Source organism: Acipenser ruthenus, chromosome 2 (genome assembly GCF_902713425.1).
Source record: "Acipenser ruthenus chromosome 2, fAciRut3.2 maternal haplotype, whole genome shotgun sequence".
NCBI lineage: Eukaryota > Metazoa > Chordata > Actinopteri > Acipenseriformes > Acipenseridae > Acipenser > Acipenser ruthenus.
In genome coordinates, this window is record NC_081190.1 from 44,803,421 (window position 1) to 44,811,863 (window position 8,443).

Sequence of the window (8,443 nt, forward strand, 5' to 3'; positions counted from 1 at the left end):
AATCAATACACAAACAGGTGAAAATATTATGACACCATTATGTGCTGGTTGGCCTAGGTCACAACATTGAATAACAGAAGGGAATACAAACACATCTTCCATGCACTCACATCAACAGCTGTATTGCTTGTTTCTTGGACATGAACTCAAATATTTCCTGGTATTTAAAAGGGATTGTACTTCAACTTTGAGGCAATATGTTAATTGTTACCTTGAATTAAATAACTTGAATTATAAATGAAAACAGATACTTTGGAAAAATGCCCAAAACTTTAGTATTAGTATTTTTTCAGTAAACATAACCTCACATTTAAACAGTAAAACTTGTTATATATAAGTTGCTTGCGCTTGCCATTTAAATACTAGTAAAAGTAGCTATTTGGTCTTCAAAACAGACAGATGTCCTTCCAACTCAGAGTTATAAACGGTTCCTGATTAATTACATAGGACTCAAATTACGGAACATAAATACTTAATGTGCACCGTACATCAATTTTACATAGCTTATTATTAATTGAACCAACTGGGCTCAACATCCTGCACTATATAAATTGAAATACTGTACCTGAAGAATTGTTTGTTGTTTTCCCTATAAATGCATTTTCCAAACCATACACCACTTAAAAGATAATAATTCCTGATACTAAACACAGAATTTGACTTTTTAAACAAGGAGTATTACTGTACTAATGTATTTATTGTACTAATACAGCTAAAGAAAATGTTATTGCGGATATATCTTTTAATGTTTGTTCATAAACAATGTTCACATACTAAAATTAGTCCTTACATAACAATGTTATTGAACACAATGAATATCTGTCCAAACAAAGAAAAAATTCTCCTTTGTAAAGTGAATGTGGCAGGATAGCGCTGTGGGCACAGATATTACTGGCAGGAATTAGACACAAAGCTGCAGTTTATGAGCTGTTGCGCATGTTTAATAAACAAAAGACAAAGCAAAAGGCCAAAACTAGTGCTTGGAATGAAGCTTTGGCTGGTTCAACCCTTCCCATCAACCAAATGAGGCAAACAGTGTCATGAAGCAAAGGTTAATTTTTGTTAAGTTGAACCATTGCATGTGACCTGTAAGTGTTCCTTTTTGGAATCCTTTGATGTTTCAGGCATTGATGTTAACAAAACTGAAATATCTTACCGACACTGTCCAATTTCTAGCACAGTGCACTGTTTCAGGCAAGCCGAAAAGAACCGTTTTCTGCAATATTTTTATACACAAAATTATAATGCCAGTCCCCTCGCAATCAATATTAATCTGACGTGTACTCAGTTAGAGGAGGGGTAGATTGTAACCTGCTTTACAGGCAGTACCGCTGTTAAGTGAGCAAAATAGGGTTCAACTCCCTAATGGTATGCACAAAGAAACATCTTAGAAACATCTTTATTATAATATTTAACTCCAAATAAATACAATAACCTAATGAGACACTGTTCACTTTTGAAGGCTGTACATTTTTTATGAACTGTATAATGTGCAAGTGCATGAAGGAAAAAAAAAAAAACGTGTAAGGTATTGGGAACCTTGTAGCATGACTGCTTTAATGGTTGTGTGGTAGCGTGTTGCACATTGGAATTAAATATTATTGGGCCACGCTGTGGTTCAAATCCAGCGAAGAGCTGTGTATGTCATTGTGGAAGGGTGTGGGAATTCACTGACACAGGAGACAGAAGTTGGTATTTGACACACCACTCAGGTGCGCAGTTTTATTTTGTTTCCAGCACATGGTGCCATAGCCCTAAGCAGGAACGCTACCAGCAGTGGTATAATGTTCCTTCATCTGTTTAATAATAGTCACAGCGCACTCGCATGTACTTGAAATAATGAAAACAGAATGCACAAAGAAAAAGAGAAAATAAAACACTGTAATAAAACTACTAAATAAAGGTGCTGTGTCCTGCAGCTTACCACAACCGTCGCTCTGGTCTCAGCTATTGTTGTTACTCTCTATACACTTGGGGTTGCCCAATCTTCCCCAGCGATCTATACAGATACCAGTCGGGAACGTAAAACTGAATATACTAATAGTTAGTGGCTGCTTTCCTTAGTCACACATGTTTTTCGGTCTCTCTTCTCCAAAAACCTGGTGTTCTTTCTCCAGTTTGCTTATTCGGGTTCTCCTATGAGGGCAGGGCAGAGGAACAACAAAACATTACTTTTATAGGTCAAATGACCCCCCCTCCCCCCAGGCCTGCCTCCCGACCACTCAGAGAGAGGGAGAGACCACACACCCTCTCCCAACCTCTCCGTGTCACTGCCATGATTGACAGGTGGACCCTGCAGGGCTCCCAAGCTCCTCCTGTAGGATCATGCATGCGTCAGACAGCCAGCACAGACCTTGCCCTGTTACACATCCTCCCCCTCAGAATGGCACAACTGGTCCCATTCGAAAATCCTACACTCCCGAGAGAAACAATTTGCATTTTGATGCAGTTTCCCTGCTCAGTGGACAACACTGAAGGCATAAGGCTGCAGGACCTTCTGCCTTCAGGGTAGCGGGGAAGGAGCTTCCTGCTGATATACAGGACCCGGTGCTCGCTTCCCTGCACCTCCTCATACAACATTGCCTCGAGACCTGTCTCTGACGCATCGCTCTGCAGGGTGAACCTCCTACTGAAATCAGGACTGAATAGCACTGGCTTGCTAAACAGCCTTTGCTTCAGGGCACGGCTCCGTCCACTGGACTGTATTTGGGGCAGCCTTCCGGGTGAGGACTGTCAAGGGAGTAGCAAGCGTGGCGAAGCTCGGGATGAACTTCCTATAATAGCCCGCTAGTCCCAAGAAAGAGCGCACCTGGGCACATTTCTTTGGGTTAGCAGTGAGCCCAGCCTCTCGCAAGGATTGCAGTACCGCCGCTACCATACACAGATGACTCGGCCAATCCTCACTGTGGATAACCACATCATCTATGTAAGCAGCGGCGTAATGCAATCCATCATCCGCTGGAAAGTGGCTGGTGCTCCCTACAACACAAAAGTCACGGTCCTAAAAACTGCCTGATGTCACCATCCAGCCCCAGCCAATAGAACCATATCACAAGCCTTGCTTTGGTCTTGTCCCTTCCCAAATGACCAGACAGGGGAATAGCGTGAGTAAGCTGCAACAAGTCCTCCTTAAAGGACTGAGGAATGAGCAACTGGTGACGCACTTCCCCCGTCTGGGATAATTTCTCAACACGGTACAAGAAATCTCGAGCAATTTCAAAGTGAGGGTACGTGGAGGCGCGTCTGGGCTCGACCACCCGACCATTAAATCACAGCTGCTAGGTCAAAGAGCCTGCCCAGCACGTTTTCACGTCCTTGCTCAAACCGGAAGTCACGGGAACCAGCTAAAAAATCAGCTCCCATGGCTTCTAGCTCGGGATCGGGTCGGTCCTGAGTGGAGGCAGTCGAGCCAGACCCCTGTGCTGGCTCCGCGGCCTCCCCCCCCTCTTCACCAATCACCCCCACCTGAAACTTCTCGGACCCCCTCCATTGCCAGCCTTCATTCTTAGCGGCCCGACGTTCCCGTTTAGTTTTAAATTTATGACAATACCATTCCGGGTCACGAAAGGGGAAGATCTCTCCAATTACTTCCTCTGTAGCCAATAGAGAGGACGGGGCTGTCAAGGCAGCCAACCAATCTTTGAACTGCTCACAGTCCCGTCCCAAAATTACCGGCACTGGCAATAGAGGACACAACCCCACTTGTACTCGCATCACCTGCTGGCCAATTTTTATATTTACACTAATCTTGGGATAAGTGCGCAAATCCCCATGAATATATTTAATATGCACTCGTCCCAATATTTGTTTATGCCCTGATGAGATTAGGCTCTCCTGTATTAGGGACTGACCACACCCTGAATCCAAGAGAGCCTGGGTTTTGTACCACCATTGACACAGGAATGACAAAACCCATCTGCTGGAGTGACTGAGGTAATTGAACATGCTCACATGGTCGAATGAGGTCACACTCCATGGTGGGGCAATATCGAGCAATGTGGCCCACCTCCCTGCATGTCCAACATGTCCGTGGACTAGTTTCTCATCCTAAAGCTTCAGCAAGAGGTGGAAATACTGGAGCCATCAATGGGGCTCGACGGTAAGGTGGCAATGTGAGAGAACCTAATCCGACCCCGCAGCAGCCCATGGGTAATCTCACCCTGCTGCGGTTCCTGGGCTTGGAGGTCCCATTGTCAACCCCCTGTCCAAAAACCTAATTACCCCTTCTCCCCAGTCCCTGGGACCCGCAGAGGGAGTAATCCTGGAGTAGCGATCTTTCCAGGCAGCTTAGCGGGCTTTGGTTCGGCTGCCTGGTACTGCTCTGCCTGATCCAAAGTGGCAGGTGCCTGCCTTTGCACCCACAGATGCGGCCCCGGAGCCAAGCATTCCAAGAACTGCTCCACCACAATCACCTCCACCAACCTGGCTTTGGTGGTCACATCGGGGTTCAGCCAGCCCATGGAATAATCCTTCAGCCGATGCGCAATGGCCTTGGGATGCTCCTCCGCCAGGAAGACCTCTTCTCGAAACCTTCAGCGGTAGCCCTCTGAAGTGGCTCCCACCCAGCTGAGAATAGCTGCCTTCAGCCAGGTGTAATCCATCATCTCTGTGGGTGATAATGACCTTGTCGCCGCTTGTGCCTCCCCTGTCAGCTGGGACAGGAGGTAGCTAGCCCACTGATCTTGGGCCCACCTGGCAGAAGTGACCACTGCCTCAAACACCTCCAGGTAGGCTTCTGGCCGGTCCTCTGCAGTCATCTTCGTGGGTCTCTGCAGTCTGGGATTTGGTCCTGCAGTTCTAGCACCTCCCTGCACAGCCGCAGTTAACCCTTTGAGTAGTGAGTTCTAAAATGCACTGCCGGTCCTACGGGAGTGAGTTTTTTTCTTTTTTCTTGCATGCGCTTGATTATTACGAGTACAGCGTACAAACAAGCTGAAAGCTACATGTTTGTATGTATGTCATGAATACTGACAAAATACAGACAAATCACTTTTACTGTAAATAATTAAAACAAATAAATATATATTTTTTATTTAGTTATAGGGAAAGTTTTTGACTAAAAAATAACATGTAGGCAATAAACAACGTGGTGGAACAACCACAACAACAAAGAGAGATCAATAACTCATATCCGGGTAAACAGGTTGTGGGGGCGGAGGGAGTGGGAGAGACTAATGCTTCAACATATGATACTCCTGAAGCATGGAGCAATGCACAGAGCTTGGCGCCGCCTCTTCGCTGTCACTTGATGTTGTTGGTAAATATTCTTCGCTTATGTCTTCACTGACACACTTGCTGACATCCGATTCAATGGAAGAATTGTATGTATTTGAATTTAAATCTGATTCTGAATTCAGTATTATTACTAACTTCTTTCTCACTGAGCGATTTTCGCCAGTTTACAAACACTGTTCACATTTTGTGAATAGGTTTATTATATGTAATTCAGTCAATATCTGGCAGAGGGCACAAAAGACCAATAAAAGGTGTTACAGAAACCTAGTTGTAAAATATTATGTGATCAAGGGTTTTGTAGGCTCAGTAATTCAAGTTTAAAGTTGCAGAGCGTACCGGTACGTTGTACTCCCTGGGGACCAGAGAGCAGCGAACGTACCGGTATGTTTGTACTACTCAAAGGGTTAAAGTTTGGCGTCCAGTCTCCTCCCCGGTCGTGCACTACTGCGTGTGGGCAGTGCCAGTGAATCCCACGTGTGGAAGGGTGTGGGAATTCACTGACACAGGAGACAGAAGTTGGTATTTGACACACCACTCAGGTGCAGTTTTATTTTGTTTCCGGCAGATGGCGCCGTAGCCCTAAGCAGGAACGCTACCAGCAACGGTATAATGTTCCTTCTTCTGTTTAATAATAGTCCCAGCGCACTCGCAGGTTCTTGAAATAATGAAAACAGAATGCACAAAGAAAAAGAGAAAATAAAACACTAACTACAAAATAAAGGTGCTGCGTCCTGCAGCTTACCATAACCGTCACTAACAGGAGCGGCTCTGGTCTCAGCTATTGTTGTTCCTCTCTATACACTCAGGGTTGCACAATCTTCCCCAGCGATCTATACACGTCCCAGTCTGGAACGTAAAACTGAATATACTAATAGTTAGCGGCTGCTTTCCTTAGTAGCGCTTGTTTTTTTTCTCTCTTCTTCAAAAACCTGGTGTTCTTTCTCCAGTTTGCTTATTCGGGTTCTCCTATGAGGGCAGGGTAGAGGAACAACAAAACATTACTTTTATTGGTCGAATGACCCCTAAGGCCCACCTCAGCCACTGACTCATTGTGTGACCCTGAGCAAGTCACTTAACCTCCTTGTGCTCCGTCTTTTGGGTGAGATGTAGTTGTAAGTGACTCTGCAGTTGATGCATAGTTCACACACCCTAGTCTCTGTAAGTCGCCTTGGATAAAGGCGTCTGCTAAATAAACTAATAATAATAATAATAATAATAATAATAATAATAATAATAATAATAATATATTCATTTTACATTTTTTAATTACTACCAATTTATTATGAAGCACTGCAAAGGGTGCAAGATGCCTTATCATTTTTTGAACCAACATTTCAGAAGATGACTCAGGAAATGCTTCAGTCAATTCAAATGGTTCAGTGCTTGATTGAGGCTTCAGTGAATTATTAGTGTATCAAAGAAAATCAAATGTGCATTATTATTATTATTATTATTATTATTTGTTTATTTAGCAGACGCCTTTATCCAAGGCGACTTACAGAGACTAGGGTGTATGAACTATGCATCAGCTGCAGAGTCACTTACAATTACGTCTCACCCGAAAGACGGAGCACAAGGAGGTTAAGTGACTTGCTCAGGGTCACACAATGAGTCAGTGGCTGATAAACATAAAATAACTCGAAATCAATCTGGTGAAATATACATAAAGTGCACGCAAAACAAATATCAATTCTCAAATGAACGTGAAACACAGCAAACCAAACACAACACACTTCTCCGAAATATCCTACAGCGCAGGAAGAGGCACAGGGAGAATTGACTAAATTATACACACACAAAACAATTTATGACTCTGTTGGTAATACTACAACATGGTAGAATCTACAATTTACCATGCCAGTAGCATGAGCACAAAGCAAAGCTATAAACAAAGCACTAGATAACACTGCAAACATACAGCAAACTGCATGTTGAACGTACTGTAAAACTGGAATTAAGCAGTAGAGAGCAAAATAAAGAAAATAAAGAAAACATCTAAGAAATCGGAACAAAAAGAACATATAAGAAACAGTGGCTGTGCGCACTCCTAAAATACAAAATAAATCATATTAGGCACACCACGAAAACATATATAATTATGTTAAAAACCAAACAAAACTTCCGGTTGTGTTACCCTGGTGAGTTCTTGTTGTGGCCACACAAAGGAGTAGTTACACCAGGTCACCCTAAGGAGGTTAAAACAACAAAGCTAATCACGCAACTGGCAAAACACATTTAAAAAGACACAATGAAAAAGATCACACTGGGAAGAAATGCAAACGGTGTGAGGCTTACCTTCTCTGGAGGAATTAACAAGCATGGACGTATGCTGGCAGTCCTGATCAGAAACAGCGCTGTGGTCAAGAGCAACAATGAACACAGCTTTTATAAGGGTAAGTCAATTGGATACAATTAACACACAATTAAGTAATTAGAAGCAGTCCTACCCTCTACACAATATTATATGACTATATAAAAAGCCATATTATTGAGATTATCATATTAACTTGGATTGAAGTTTAAGCTTTTTATTTCAATATTTATTTTATAGAAAAGAGCTGAATGCATTATATAACTTACATTTTGCAGTTTCTTCTTTAATTCGGGATTGGCAGTCTTGTATGACTTGGAGGTAGCATCCAGATAATAGATTGCTAAACTATAAGATATAATAAGAAAATGGTTTATAATAGTATCATAATTACAAATCATAGTATAAAGTACAACATGCACACAGTTTCAGAACACAGCACATTAAGAATAAACCAATTTGTGGCTAAGTTGTTGCAAAAGAACCTGATAAAATATCATGGTTAATACCTTTTTATAACACATCAAAAAAGTAATTCTCAACAAGTGCAGATCAATTAGGTCCTGAGGTATGACCTTGAGAAAACGTGGATCAACCCAAAAATGAAAGCCAAAGGAATGTTGCACATTATTTCGTCTTGGTGTACACAAAAGTATAACTATGTTTTCAAGCTTCCCAACTACAAGGAAATCAGGACATTTAAAAATACCTAAAAAATACTCTTAAATTAACCTTGCTGCCTTTGTGCAAAATTACAGTTTAATTTCTCAGGACCTATTTTTTTGTTATTTATTATTCTTTTTTTTTTTTTTGATAATTTAGAGACCCCAATTATTACACCTCCAGCCCTCACAGCAATTTGCTTGGGCAGATTCTTTCAGGGCTGGTGATTGTCCT

The 8,443-nt window shown here is 42.3% G+C and overlaps 1 long non-coding RNA gene across 1 annotated transcript; it reads right to left on the minus strand.

Annotated features, from left to right (window-relative positions):
• Nucleotides 1-3,499: 3,499 nt before the first annotated feature.
• On the minus strand, nt 3,500-7,895 carry LOC131699488 (uncharacterized). Its single transcript, XR_009308173.1, has 4 exons — nt 7,816-7,895; nt 7,531-7,589; nt 7,370-7,421; nt 3,500-6,201 (listed from the first exon to the last, which is right to left on the minus strand). It is a non-coding gene; the product is annotated as an uncharacterized LOC131699488 (long non-coding RNA).
• Nucleotides 7,896-8,443: the final 548 nt, after the last annotated feature.